General features: G+C 37.7%; 1 long non-coding RNA gene across 1 annotated transcript in view; it reads right to left on the reverse strand.

Moving 5' to 3' along the window:
• Nucleotides 1-11,558, reverse strand: part of LOC113618218 (uncharacterized) — a 209,274-nt gene extending 197,716 nt beyond the window's left edge. The window contains exon 1 of the long non-coding RNA XR_003431927.1: nucleotides 11,500-11,558. This is a non-coding gene — a long non-coding RNA (uncharacterized LOC113618218). The remainder of the gene's footprint in view (nucleotides 1-11,499) is intronic.
• Nucleotides 11,559-15,801: the final 4,243 nt, after the last annotated feature.

The following is a 15,801-nucleotide window of genomic DNA, read 5'->3' on the forward strand; positions in this document are numbered from 1 at the left end:
AGATTCCCTACCCATAAGATTCCCTTCCCCTGGTTATTCAATTAAACATTAATCTATGTAGTTCTGTGAAAAGAGTTTATAGATGTAACTAAAATCCCAAGTAGGTTGACTTTCAGATACGGAGGTTGGGTCTGACCCAACCATGTAAGCCATTTAAAGGCATGGCATTTCCTCTCGCTGGTAGAAGAAAACGTAAGAGAGATTCACAATGTGAGAAGGACTCAATCTGTCATTGCTGGTTTGAAGACGGAGGGACCACACAAGAAGGAATGCTGACGACTTCTAGGAGCAGGGCCAGTCCCCAGCTCACAACAGACATGAAAATGGGGACCTCAGACCTAAAGACACAGGAAAGTAGGTGTGGTTTCAAGCTATTAAGTTTGTGTTAAGTTTGGAAGTTGGGAAAGTATGGTAAATTTGTTATGCAGCAATAGAAAACAAATACAGAGTTATTCACCTTTGTCCCCCCGATATGAGTTAATTTGAAGACTAGGGTATAATTTTTCTCTTATTATAGTAGAAAGAGCAACAGAATGACTTTAAATTATTTAATGTATTTATCTATATTTAGCTTATTGACTAAAATAGTAGTAAGATATCCTAGAAATACATCCCAGTGTACTGTTTTCCTACCCCGCATCCCCCAACCCCAGGCTCTGAGTTACAAGAAGAGAGAGGCCATTCTTATGCATCTGACTGAAGTCATATAGACTGTGCTTGATATTCCTAACCAGGACCGTTCTAAGTTACTGTGGGATCACTTCTTTCTTGAGGTGAGCCATGACGCATAGTTCCAGAAGAACCTATTCTTGCCCCAATTAAATAACTGTTGCTTAAAAAGCAGCCTACACTCTCCACCTGAAGGCACTGTATGTGAAGAATTGTAAAGGACCTGATATTTTATCCTCCTTGCAAGCTAACAAGTCAGCGTGCTATAGGATCGTAAACGTAAATGCTATCAGAAGACAAGTCAGAGACAAAGGACAGTTTACTACTTGGAGCAGTAGCAATATCCAGACTCTCAGCATTTCTCTGAGTTCCTGAGCCCCAATTCCCACATGACAATGCAAAGAAGGTCAAGTGACACTTGCACGCACAGTGGGTTATATTATAGGGAGGAACTCTGAGCTTACGGATACTGAATCTTTTATAGTGGGAAGTAACTACATGTGTTTTTTGCTCTGGAGGAAGATGCTATCTCTATCTTCCAAGGTTCTTCACTATACAAATGTCCCTGAAAATATAGACCAGGACAATGATAGTCAATGTCTCTGCTCACAAGATAGGCAGAAACATGAGAGACCTATGGAGAATTGTCACCCAAAGTACACTGAGGTCAAAGCCAGGGCAAGGAATTGAGTCCACAATTTTAAGCTGTTTTTGCACATAAAGTAACTCCGCCAAAGAGGTGATTTCTTTGGGGAAAATAATTAGATGTGCATTCAATATTTACATCTTTCTAATCAAATTTCATATTATTTACACCACATCTCAACTTATTACAACTTAGCATGGTTTTACAAAACCTTCCAATTATTGATCTCTGGATGCCAAACAATGATTAAATATAAGTTATATATCTCAGATGTTTGGTCTTTATAATATAGACTACTAAGGTTTTTGGAAAATAAAATATCCAACTCACTGATTTAATTCTTCAGCATCTGTTTGACATTAAGCTAAGTTAGTCTTGACTCATTGAAATTGATAACAACAAAGTGATCCATATTGCATGCACCATGGCTAGAGACTACTAGAGTAAACTGCTGTCTAAAAGATAATGTATGATGTCCATGTAGACAGGGAGTCAATATGTCACGAAAACATTAAGAAAAAGATGTATGTTTGAGGGAATGATGATTCATCTACATGTGAGAAATGAATGAGTATTAACCAGGTACAGTAAGAGTGATTCTTTCTTCAGTCATGTGGTTTATGCAGTCATGTGTGATTTATCTACCGAAACATCCATCAAAGCATTCTTTATTTCTGTTACAGTTTTCTTTTTAATTATTATTTCTAGCATTTCCTTTTGATTGTTTTTAGACTATACATCTCTCTGCTCAAATTACCCATCTGCTCTTACATGTTTCTCATAGGATATTAATCATACTTATTTTAAATTCCCTGTCTGATAATTATAATATCTTTGTCATATCTGAGTCTGGATCTGACGATTGTTTCACCTCTTCAGAATGAGGGGTATTTTGCCTTTTGTTTTGCCTCGTAATGTTCTGATGAAACCCAGGCATGATAGATTAGGTAACAGGAACTAAGATTCACAGGACTTTAGTGTGAGGTTTTATGTTAATCTGGCTGAGAGTTGGGCTGTGTTTAATGTTTGTTCCAGAGGCTTCAAATTCCTCTAATGCCTTTGTGCCTTGGGTTTCCCAAGAACTCCTCCTTAAATAGAGTCTGGTCCTTACAACTCTTCTAGCTGTAATTCAGTTATTATACTATAGTCTTGTTGATGTGCTGGTGAGAAATGGACATGGGGAGAATTCTGTAATTTTCTGATTAAATCTCAGTATTTAGTGGACCTGTAGCTTTCTTCAATGATATAGCTTTTTCCTCTTTGCTTCCTATTCCATTCCCTAGCTGCAACATTCCCAATATATTATATTATAATATTACATATATATTATATTATATATTCTCTAACCCTTCCCTTATATTAGGGAAGCTGGAGGGCCTGGAGTGGGATGATTCCCTTCTACTGGGATAAGGCTCTGGCAAAATCCTTTCCCCTGGTGTAGACTTTGTGAAGGAGAAGGTTCTTTGTTAAGGAGAATCATTCCTCAATGATTACTCCTCCATTCTCCTTGCCAGTGTCATAAAGCAATATTTTCAGGTCTTCCTTATGAAAAGCTGGTAGGGATCCTGGAGGTAAAGTCCAGAAAGTGTGCCCTGACTCCATGATTGCAAACCTAGGAGTTTCTCACTGTCATGCTAGTCCACAATCAACCTCCAGAAGTTTGCCAAAACTAACATTTTATGGCTACCAGTTTATGGCTTCACTGGCTTTAGATGCAATAACCAAATTTCATCTGTATCTCTCTGAGTATTACCTGTCTGTCTAGACTTGACAGGCTATTTGCCTTTCAAACTTAGTTCTCTGATGGCTCCAACAAAACTCATTGATTTTCAGTATTTCCAACTATTTCTTGTTATAAGGATGGAAGTGACAGCTTCAAGTTCTTTACATGTCAGAGCTAAAACTAGATGTCCATTCTTTCTATTTTTTAATATTGTAGTATTTAACTTTTTGCTATAAAAATCCAAAACTAAAGAAAAGTCAAAAGAACAATATAATACAATTACATGCCTATAGAGAGCACTTAACTTTAACAACTACTTACACACTGTCATATTGGTTTCAGTTATTTTTTCACACATTTTGTGGTTTTTTTAATAAACTGAAACTATATTATGATATTTTACCCCAAATAAGTATATTTTCTTACATACTGGAAACACCACTATCTTACTTAACAAAACTGACAATAATCCCAAAATAACATCTAATTACCAGCCCATATTCAGATATTCCCAAGAGCCCCAATCAGTATAGCTTATTAGTTTAAACCAGTAATCAATCATGAACTATGACTTCTGTTTGGCTGTTTTAGCTTTTAAATGCATTTTAGTTTAGAACAGACTACCTTTTTTTTTTTTTTTTCATAGCATCCATTGTTGAACAAAAAAGACCAGTTATCCTTTAGAATGTCTGATGTTCTAATTTCATTCTTTTATACGTAGCTGTCCAGTTTTCCCAGCACCACTTACTGAAGAGAGGCTGTCGTTTCTCCAACGTATATTCTTGCCTCCTTTATCAAAGATAAGGCGACCACAGGTGCGTGTTTTTATCTCTGGGCATTCTATCCTGTTCCATTGATCTATATTTCTGTTTTTGTGCCAGTACCATACTGTCTTGATTACTGTGGCTTTGTAGTATAGTCTGAAGTCAGGGAGCCTGATTCCTCCAGCTCTGTTTTTCTTTCTCAGGATTGCTTTGGCTATTTAGGGTCTTTTGTGTTTCCATACAAATTGTGAAATTTTTTGTTCTAGTTCTGCGAAAAACGCCACTGGTAGTTTGATAGGGATTGCACTGGATCTGTAGATTGCTTTGGGCAGTATAGTCATTTTCACAATGTTGATTCTTCCAATCCAGGAACATGGAATATCTTTCCATCTGTTTGTATCATCTTTAATTTCTTTCATCAGTGTCTTATCATTTTCTGCATATAGGTCTTTGGTCTCCTTAGGTAGGTCTATTCCTAGGTATTTTATTCTTTTTATTGCAATGGTAAATGGGAGTGTTTCCTTAATTTCTCTTTCAGATTTTTCATCATTAGTGTATAGGAATGCCAGAGATTGCTGTGCATTAATTTTGCATCCTGTTACTTTACCAACTTCATTGATTAGCTCTAGTAGTTTTCTGGTAGCATCTTTAGGATTCTCTATGTATAGTATCATGTTATCTGCAAACAGTGACAGTTTTACTTCTTCTTTTCCAACTTGGATTTCTTATATTTATTTTTCTTCTCCGATTGCTGTGGCTAAAACTTCCAAAACTATGTTGAATAATAGTGGTGAGAGTGGGCAGCCTTGTCTTGTTCCTGATCTTAAAGGAAATGGTTTCAGTTTTTCACCATTGAGAATGATGTTGGCTGTGGGTTTGTCATAAAAGACCTTTATTATGTTGAGGTAAGTTCCTTCTATGCCTACTTTCTTTAGGGTTTTTATCATAAATTGGTGTTGAATTTTGTTGAAAGCTTTTTCTGCATCTATTGAGATGATCAAATGTTTTTTCTCCAATTTCTTAATACTGTGTATCAAAATGATTGATTTGCATATATTGAAGAATCTTTGCATTCCTGGGATAAACCCCACTTGATCACGGTGTATGATTCTTTTAATGTGGTGTTGGATTCTAGAACACTTCCTAATGCCATACACGAAAATAAACTCAAAATGGATTAAAGACGTAAATGTAAGGCCAGACACTATAAAACTTAGAGGACAACATAGGCAGAACACTCTATGACATAAATCACAGCAAGATCCTTTTTGACCCACCTCCTAGAGAAATGGAAATAAAAACAAAAATAAGCAAATAGTTGTTAAAAATAATAATAATAAAATAAAATAAACAAATGGGACCTAAAGAAACTTTAAAGCTTTAGCACAGCAAAGGTAACCATAAACAAGATGAAAAGACAACCCTCAGAATGGGAGAAAATATTTCAAAATAAAGCAACTAACAAAGGATTAATCTCCAAGACATATAAGCAGCTCATGCAGCTCAATATCAAAAAAATGAACAACCTAATCCAAAAAAGGGCAGAAGACCTAAATAGACATTTCTCCAAAGAAGATATACAGATTGCCAACAAACACATGAAAGGATGCTCAACATCACTAATCATTAGAGAAATGCAAATCAAAACCACAGTGAAGTATCACCTGACACCAGTCCGAATGCCCATCATCAAAAAAATCTACAACCAATAAATGTTGGAAAGGCTGTGAAGAAAAGGGAACCCTCTTGCACTGTTGGTGGGAATGTAAATTGATACAGCCACTATGGAGAACAGTTTGGAGGTTCCTTAAAAAACTAAAAATCGTACTACCATATAATCCACCAATCCGACTACTGGGCATATACCCTGAGAAAACCATAATTCAAAAAGAGTCATGTACCACAATGTTCACTGCAGCACTATTTACAATAGCCAGGACATGGAAGCAACCTAAGTGTCCATCAACAGATGAATGGATAAAGAAGATATGGCACATATACACAATGGAATATTACTCAGCCATAAAAAGAAATGAAATTGAGTTATTTGTAGTGAGGTGGATGGACCCAGAGACTGTCATACAGAGTGAAGTAAGTCAGAAAGAGAAAAACAGATTCTGTATGCTAACACATACATATGGAATATTTTTTTTAAAAAATGGTTCTGAAGAACCTAGGGGTAGGACAGGAATAAAGATGCAGATGTAGAGAATGGACTTGAAGACACAGGGAGGGGAAAAGTAAGCTGGGACCAACTGAGAGAGTAGCATTGACAAATATACACTACCAAATGTAAAACAGATAGCTAGTGGGAAGCAGCTACATAGCACAGGGAGATCAGCTTGTTGCTCTGTGACCACCTAGAGGGGTGGGATAGGGAGGATGGGAGGGAGATGCAAGAGGGAGGGATATGGGGATGCATGTATACATATAGCTGATTCACTTTGTTATACAGCAGAAACTAACAGAACAATGTAAAGTAATTATACTACAATAAAGATGTTAAAAAAATAAAAATAAATTACAAAAAGAGAAAAATGAATAAATAAAAATAAGGTCTTTGTAAAAAAAAAAAAAAAGAATGTCTGATGTTTTATATTTGTGCTCTTGTGAGGCTGTTTAGTTTTTTTCTCCATTGTCTGTCCTTTCTGTAAACTGAAAGTTAGATCTAAAAGTAAGTCTTAATTATAATCATTTCAGCAAGACTACTTCATGGACGAAACTGTGTACCTCACGTGCATGATGTCAGAAAGCATCTAAAGCCAGCAGTTCTGCTATTAGTGATGCTATAGTTGGCCAGTGCATTAAGATGGGAACAGCCAGCACTGTCCAGGTGTCCCACGGCAACCAACAAGCTATCTATTCCCTCCCTATCCTTTACCAGGAGGCCATGTCCTGCAAGGGAGAACTGCCCAAGCTCCCATTTCCCCAGATCAGCCCAAGTATAGTTGTGTAGATTGTGGTCTACTAACCTAAAGTCTATTTTACTTGAAGAAGAGGACCTTTATCTAATTCACATAAGTGTACCTTGTAGGGCAGTGATTGTCTGAACAGTTATATATGCTGATTTCCATTTTAGGAAGATCACCTTTTTGCAGTGTGGAAAACAGATTTGAGTATGTTTAGACAGATAGGACAGATTCAAGTAAAATATACTTAGCCCAAATGAAGATGATGCAGGCCTTGAGTACATGAGTAGTTGTAGAAATTGGACAGAGAGAATGCAAGAAATATTTAGATGGTAAATGGATAGAAATCCCAGATTTCTACAAGCAAAAATCTTTATATTTGAAGTTGACATCAAACATCTCCCTGCCTTTCTAATGAAACAAAAACAATCCAAATATTGCATGGAATAAACTAAAGCAGAATTTCTGAGTAGGTCTGCATCTTTATTCCCGTCTTGCCCCTTGGTTCTTCATGACCATTTTTTCAAATTTATTTTTTTAGTTTCCATATATATGTGTTAGCATACGGTATGCAGACCTACTACAGAATGGACTTGAGGATGTGGGGAGGGGGAAGGGTAAGCTGGGACAAAGTAAGAGAGTGGCATGGACATATATACACTACTAAACATAAAATAGATACCTAGTGGGAAGCAGCCACATAGCACAGGGAGATCAGCTTGGTGCTTTGTGACCACCTAGAGGGGTGGGATAGGGAGGGTGGGAGGGAGGGAGATGCAAGAGGGAAGAGATATGGGAACATATGTATATGTATAACTGATTCACTTTGTTATAAAGCAGAAACTAACACACCATTGTAAAGCAATTATACTCCAATAAAGATGTTAAAAAAAAAAAAGAATTTCTGAGTAGGTCATAGATATTATATTTGTGACACTAAATAATTTCAGGTTTATTCAAAACTTTAACATAAAAATGAATAGTAAGATTGCAGTTAATTTAAGTACAGAATATGTACAATTCAAGTACACAGTCATGTAGTTTCTATTATTCATAGAAGTTACCCCCAAATGAAGGACCAGACGAAACTGTTAGGGAGAAAATTGCACCAGACACTTGTTAAAATTGACAAGGAAGACTATTCAAGACTATTGCAATAGGGGAGAGAGACTGAACTCAACTTCCCTGAAACAAAAGACAGAAGGATTTGCTGGGATGAGTGAATGAAAAAGTACTGGAGGACTCTGAGAAGGGGGTGAGGAGTTTGCCCACAGTGATTGGGCCATTTGTGTTTGCTACTTGTTAGGCTCCTACCCTTGCACAGAAACTAGGAAACAGAGGCCCTATCTTTCTTGATGACTGCATTGCAAAAAGATGACTCCCAGGTCCTTGAGAACCACATTTCTGGGTTGCAGAAGACTTACACCTCAAAAGAGCAGAGAAAGAATTTACAACTGCAAGTTTTCTAAAGTAAAGGCTCTAAGAAAAGGGAGGTCATGAACCTATAGTCAGAGGTCATGAGAGGAAGAATAAGGCCATCTTAGTCAAAACACTCAAGAACTAGAGGCTAAAAGCAAAATAAGATGCCTGGAATAAGACCTTATGAATATAAATAATGTAACTGCCAATTTTGTGTTTAGCTGCAGTAGTAAAACAGCATAAGGTAAATAAAAACACATTCCTTTTTATAGTAATGAGAAAGATGAATGCCAACAGGAAAAACAAATGATCTCCTGATTTTCAATTTATGAACTTTATAGCTGCTAATTTATCTTGAAAGACTTCAAACTGAAGCAAGCTTCAGAAATATGCAAAGCCTGGCACTCTGTTCTAATAAGGAGACAAGTTTTTCCCTGTGTCCCTGAGGCAGAAACAGTTATTTGACATAATCTTTTCTAATTATTGGAGTGGATTTTTTCCATCTAATCATATGTGTTCTGTCTCAGCTCTAAATGAGCAGAAATGATTTGGATAGTGAGGCTGTCACAAAGAAGCAAATAAACCAACTAGACAAAGGAAGTTATAACTTTATGTGAGGGAACCATCTACTGCTATCAAAATTAGTGACAATGCTACTTCAAGCTAATAGCTAACTTCAAGATTTTTGTACTTTGTAACAGCAGACAATATTAATACTTTAATGTTTTATTTTCATTTCCCAAGACAGTTGTTACGGGTTGAATTGTGTCCCCTCAAAAAAAGGTATGCTGCAGTCCTAGACCCCAGTACCTCAGAATGTGACCTTATTTGGAGATAGAGTCTTTACAGAGGTAATCAAGTTAAAATGAGGTCATTAGGGTGGTCCCTAATACAATATGGCTGGTGAGGGAAACTTGGACATGGATACAGACAGGCATAGAGGGAAGATAGCCATCTACAAGCCAAGAAGAGGGGCCCGCAATCGATACTTTCCTCAGAACAAACAGCCTGCAGGAGGAACCAAGCCTGCTGACATCTTGATTCCAGACTTCTAGCCGTCAGAACTGTGAGACAATAAACGTCTCTTGTTTAGGCCACTCAATGTGTAGTACTTTTTTAGTGGTAGCACTAGCAAACTAATACAAGAGTGCTAGGACTAAAAGAATTAGAAAGTATTTTTTAAAATTTGGGGGTTACTGTCTTCTTACTCAACTGTAGTTTTAAAAAAAATGTTATGTTTCTCACTTTTATTGACCTTTGTGCCATGTTTTAATGTTCATTCAGTTTGATTCATTCAGCTGTTTTTTCAAAGCAATTTTACTTGAATTTGGTTTCTAAAAATGAACCTGTGATGATTCTTGAATCTTTGTGTAAATAAATCTTTACTAAATCCAAGTGGCCTGTTGAGTCAGAATCTTAAATCCTTTTTAACTGGCTCAAGAAGAACTTGGTAACACACAAACACACACACACACACACCTCTAAATCTTTGGTGAACAATAAATATGCCCAGGTCCATAGAAAATAATTAACTTTTCTATCATGTTATACAAAAAGCCGAACACAATTCCTCTTCCTAATGTGAAAACTATAGTCCTGGAGATTCATATTTGTACATTTAAATACTTATCATTATTGAGAACCAAAGTAAGCTTAGGTATGAAGTGTTGTCAGTTACTTTACCATGAATATATACAAACGTTCAATTCATTTGTGTACATGTTTATACACACACCTGTATATTTAAAACTCAAAAAATAAAAATTATACTTAATATACAAAGGCATGGAAATTTATTGAAAAATACAGGTTTACCTTTAAAATAACTGTCAAATCAACCACTGCATTTTTCATGATGTAATCTAATTTTTATTCCATATTCTGAATTAGAAAGATTTACAAATAATTCCAGCTTGTTACCAAAAGAGGGGAAAAAAATTCAACCTACTAGTACTGGATTATATTAATCAGCTACTAAGAAGAAATTTTCAATAACAAAAATGCCTGGTATATAAATTGTTTAATATTCAAAGTCTCAGTGTTATATTTCTTCTATAAACGATACTGCCTTCAGGTTTATCTTACTTCCTAATGTTCTTGATGGATCCTAAGGATACTGCAGAAAACTGAATTTTGAAATCTTTAAATAGATGAAAGCCAATCATAAATAATGCATTTTTGCATTTAGATAAGATATTCTGTTTGGCTATTTTAACGTTTTTTAAAAAAAGAAGCAGCAGCAGCTATTCTGTGTAGGTGTTTTTGCAACAAATCAAACACTAATCATCATTTTGCTTGTATTTTGCTATTTGTCATCAGGACTGCCCTATCATAAAATAATCTCTGTCAGTGACAGATTAATTGGTTTTCTCTGTGTCTCATTTCAGAATATTTAAAGTGGTACGCTGAGCTAGATATCCTAGTATGGGTTCTCTGGTAGTACCTCTCATGCATATTTTGTAGAAAAGTTCTGATAAGCCAAGGCTTATATTTGTATATCTGTGACTCCCTCTTCTTCCCAGCTCCCCCTGGGATGTAATAAAACCAGGCCAGGAATGCTGTCACAACCTGGATCTCCTGGGGAGCGGGGTCTGGACCTCATCCCTCGTGCCAGGGAATGGAGAAGGGCTCTTGTCTTGTTCTTGGAGCCTTAGCTCCTGCTGTTCCCTCTCCTGGAACGCTCTTCCCTAGAGAGTCTCTTGCCTCAATCTCTCATCTCCTTCAAGTCTTTTCTCAAATCTCTTCTTTATAAGAAGAAATCTAACTGCAAATTCAATACAGCAAACTGTCCCTCTCCTCCTAGCATTTGAGGTCTCCCTTATACTCTCTAATTTTTCTTCTTAAAGTTGCATTTTCCACATTTTAAAATATTATATGGTTTTATAATTTATTCTATTTCTATTTTTATCACCCTGATAAACTCTGTGAATGCAGACATCTCTTTCTGTTTGTTTCTTCCTGTATCCTATGTGTTAGGAATACTGTCTGACACATAGTTGACACTCACTAAATATTTGTGAATGACTGAATAAATGACCAGCTACAGAGAAAAGTGCTTGCTACTCCTTGTTGCCTGGCTAAGCAAACAAACAAACAAGCCCCCCTATGGAGTCTTTGAGGAACTAGGAGTCTGCATCTGCCTGCCTGCTGTGGATTTCAAGCTACTCTGGTGAGCTGAATAGACAGAAGAGGAACTGGATTTCCTACTCACTGGCTGTTAGTCCAAAAAAGAAGCTGCTTTGCTTTCCACCATATGCTGGTTGGCTGCTATAGGAGATATGTCAGCAATCTGATCTTAGTGACTTCTAAAGAATCACAAAATTATGACAACAAATGAAAAATGCACCTCATTTAAAGGCACTCACTTACCTAAGAGAGGAAGACCAAACTGAATATCTAGTATGGGCAGCTCCCACTGAAAGAGAACTGAAGAAAAGGCAGAAAAGAATGTTACAAAGCAAGAGAAAATGAAAGATGTTACAAAGAATGTTACAAAGCAAAACAAAACAAATAGTACCAGAACTCTTTCAGAAAATAACAAAGGAGGGAAGATATCCCTCTTATTTTTTGAAGCCAGCATTACGTTTACATCAAAGCCAGCAAAAGACATTACATAAAAAGAAAGCTATAGATAGATATCCCTCATGAACATAGGTAGAAAAGTTCATGACCAAATGTTGGCAAATTAAATTTAACAATATATTAAAAATATTATGCAACATGACCATATCAGATTTATCTCAGAATACAGGTTAGTATAGCATTCAAATAGCAATGAATATAATCCACTGTATTTTCAGACTAAAAAAGAAAAAAACACAATGATTCCAATAACTGTAGAAAGAGCATTTACCAAAACCCAACATCCATTCCTGATGATAAAATCTCTCACCAATCTAATAACAGAAGGGAACTTTCCCAAACCAAGCAAGAACATCTATGAAAACCCAATGCTAACATTATATTTAATGTTGAAACACTGAATGCTTACCTATAACTTCATGAACAAGGCAGGGATATCTGCTCTCACCACTTGTATTCATCTTAAAAATAGAGGTCCTAGACCCTGCAATAAGGGAAAAAAGGGAAGGGGAAGAAAAATCATAAATATCAGAAAGGAAAAAATGAAACTGTCTTAATTCAGAGATAAATATGATCTTACATGAAATAAATTATAAGGGATGTGCAAAAAAAGCTATAAAGTAATAAGTTTAGGGACATCAAATATTCAAGGTCAGTATGAAAATTTATTTCTAAATACTAACAACAAAATTGGGAATTGAAAACAAAAATACTATTTTACTAATTACATCAAAATTATATACTACTTAGAGATAACTTTAACAAAATACGGGGAAGGACTGTACACTGAAAACTATAGAACATTGTTGAAAGAAATTTTAAAACACCAACATAGAGATACAGTATATCCCCTGATCAGGAGAATAAATTAAAATGGCAATTCTCCCCAAATTGATATACAAATTTATTGCAAACCCTTTCAAAATTACAGCAGGCTTCTGTGCAGAAACTGGCAAGCTGATTCTAAAATATACATGAAAAGATGAGTAACCCAGAATAGCCAAAATAATATTGAAATAAACTGTAGCACTTATACTGCCCAGTTTCAAAATTATTATAAAGCTATTACAATCAAGAATTGTGGTTCTAGCAAGAGAAGAAACACATAGATCAATGGAACAGAACTGAGAATCCAGAAATTAATTCTTACATTCATGGTAAATTCAGTTTTAACAAAGATGCTCAAGAACCCAATGAATAAAGGATAGTCTTTTCAACAAATGATACTCACACCAGTGTATAACCACATATGAAAAGATAAATCTAGCCTCTTAACTCACAACATATGCAAAGATTAACTCAAATTGGATCATAGACAAATATAAGAACTAAAACTATTTCAAAAATTGGGCAAAATATGTGAATAGACACTTCAGCAAAGTAAAAGCATATACTTATATGTGGCAAATAAGCACATGAAATTGTGCTCCACATCATTTATCATTAGAGAAATGAAAATTAAAATCACAATGAGATACCATTACAAACAATTTAAAATAGTTAAAAGAATAAAAAGACGAAGTTTTGGAAAGAATGTACAGCAAGTGGAACTCTTATACATTGCTGGCAGGAATGCAAACTGGTATAGCCATGTTGGAAAGCAGTTTGGCAGTGTCTTATAAAGATAAACATGCACTCAACATACAACCCAGCTATTGCATTCCCAGGAGAAATAGAAACATCTCTCTACACAAAAAAATTATATTTGAATGGTCTTAGCAGCTTTATTCATAATAGGATAAAACTGAAAAAAAACCCAATCCTTATGAACTGGTGAGTGGGTAAACAATGGGTGACAGACCAATATAATAGGATAAGCAATCAAAAGTAACAAACTACTGATATTCACATAAATACATGATTTTTTGCATAGATGAATCTTAAAAGCATTATACTAAATGAAAAGTCAGAATCACCAAAAAGTAGATACTGTATGACTCCAATTTATGTAAAATTCTAGACAAGGCAAAACTATAAAGATGGAAAGGTCAGTGGTTGACTGTTCCGTGGATGGAGGAGAGGATGAACTGTAAATGGGGACATGGAACTGGGTGATGCAAATGTTCTTAGGCTTTCGCCAATTTTTGAATTATATTGTGTCTAAATTATATCTCATATAGTGGAGAATTTTGAAAAATGCTATGCAAGTACCGCTACCTATCCAAACTCACACTACACAAACTCTCCTTATCTGAACTTAGGGACCTGAATTCCAGACAGCTACCTTCTGAAACACAAGGAGAGCAAGAGTACTGGCAACACGGAGAAGAGAAGCATCCTTGCATGGCCTTCACTGCTGGACTTTATAATGCAGGCCCCCTGCTGTAGTTTCCTCCACAGCGTGCATGTGTGGCCTTCACCCAAATATCTTCAAAATCTCTGACAGCCTTTGCACCCCACTCACACCCCATCACCAAAACCAAAACAAAAAACAACAAAAACAAAACTCAGATCAAAAGACAGATTAGCCTTCCGGAAAGATGGCGGAAGAGAAAGACGCTGAGGTCACCTTCCTCCCCACAGATACACCTGAAATACATCTACACGTGGAACAACTCCTACAGAACACCTACTGAACGCTGGTAGAAGACCTCAGACCTCCCAAAAGGCAAGAACCCCCCCCCCCCATACCTGGGTAGGGCAAAAGAAAAAAGAATAAACAGAGACAAAAGGATAGGGACAGGACCCGCACCAGTGGGAGGGAGCTGTGAAGGAGGAAACATTTCCACACACTAGAAGCCCCTTCGCGGGCGGAGACTGCCGGTGGCGGAGGGGGAAAGCTTCAGAGCCCCAGAGGAGAGCACAGCAACAGGCGTGCGGAGGGCAAAGCGGAGAGATTCCCGCACAGAGGGTCAGGGCCGACCGGCACTCACCAGTCTGAGAGGCTTGTCTGCTCACCCGCCGGGGCGGGCGCAGCTGGGAGCTGAGGCTCGGGCTTCGGTTGGAGCGCAGGGAAAGGACTGGGGTTGGCGGCGTGAACACAGCCTGCAGGGGGTTGGTGCAACACGGCTAGCCGTGAGGGAGTCCGGGGAAAAGTCTGGACCTGCCAAAGAGGCAAGAGACTTTTTCTTCCCTCTTTGTTTCCTGGTGCGCGAGGAGAGGGAATTAAGAACGCTGCTTGAAGAAGCTCCAGAGACGGGTGCGAGCCGTGCCTAAAAGCGCAGACCCCAGAGACGGGCATGAGACGCTAAAGCTGTTGCTGCCGCCACCAAGAAGCCTGTTTGCGAGCACAGGTCACTATCCACACCCCCTTTCGGGGGAGCCTGTGCAGCCCGCCACTGCCAGAGTCCCGGGATCCAAAAACAACTCCCCCGGGAGCACGCACGGCGCGCCTTACGCTGGTGCAACGTCACGCCGGCCTCTGCTGCCGCAGGCCCGCCCAGCACTCCGTGCCCCTCCCTCCCCACGGCCTGAGTGAGCCAGAGCCCCCAATCAGCGGCTCCTTTAACCCCGTCCTGTCTGAGCGATGAAGAGACGCCCTCCGGCGACGTACACGCAGAGGCGGGGCCATATCCAAAGCTGAACCCCGGCAGCTGTGCGAACAAAGAAGCGAAAGGGAAAGCTCTTCCAGCAGCCTCAGGTGCAGCGGATTAAATCTCCACAATCAACTTGATGTACCCTGCATCTGTGGAATACCTGAATAGAAAACGAATCATCCCAAATTGAGGAGGTGGACTTTGAGAGCAAGATTTATGATTTTTTTCCCCTTTTCCTCTTTTTGTGAGTGTGTGTGTGCTTCTGTGTGAGATTTTGTCTGTATAGCTTTGCTTCCACCATTTGTCCTAGGGTTCTATCCTTCCTTTTAAAAATTTTTTTCTTAATAATTTTTTTTTATTTTAATAACTTTATTATATTTTATCTTACTTTATTTTATTTTACTTTATCTTCTTTCTTTCTTTCTTTTATTCCTTCCTTCCCTCCTTCCTTCCTTCCTCCCTCCCTCCCTTCTTTTTTTCTTTCTTTCTACTTCTACTAATTCTTTCTTTCTACTTTTTCTCCCTTTTATTCTGAGCCATGTAGATGAAAGGCTCTTGGGGCTGCAGCCAGGAGTCAGTGCTGTGCCTCTGAGGTGGGAAAGCCAACTTCAGG

This window comes from Aethalodelphis obliquidens, unplaced genomic scaffold, assembly GCF_003676395.1.
Source record: "Aethalodelphis obliquidens isolate GAN/ISIS:26980383/991018 unplaced genomic scaffold, ASM367639v1 scaffold5, whole genome shotgun sequence".
Taxonomy (NCBI): Eukaryota; Metazoa; Chordata; class Mammalia; order Artiodactyla; family Delphinidae; genus Aethalodelphis; species Aethalodelphis obliquidens.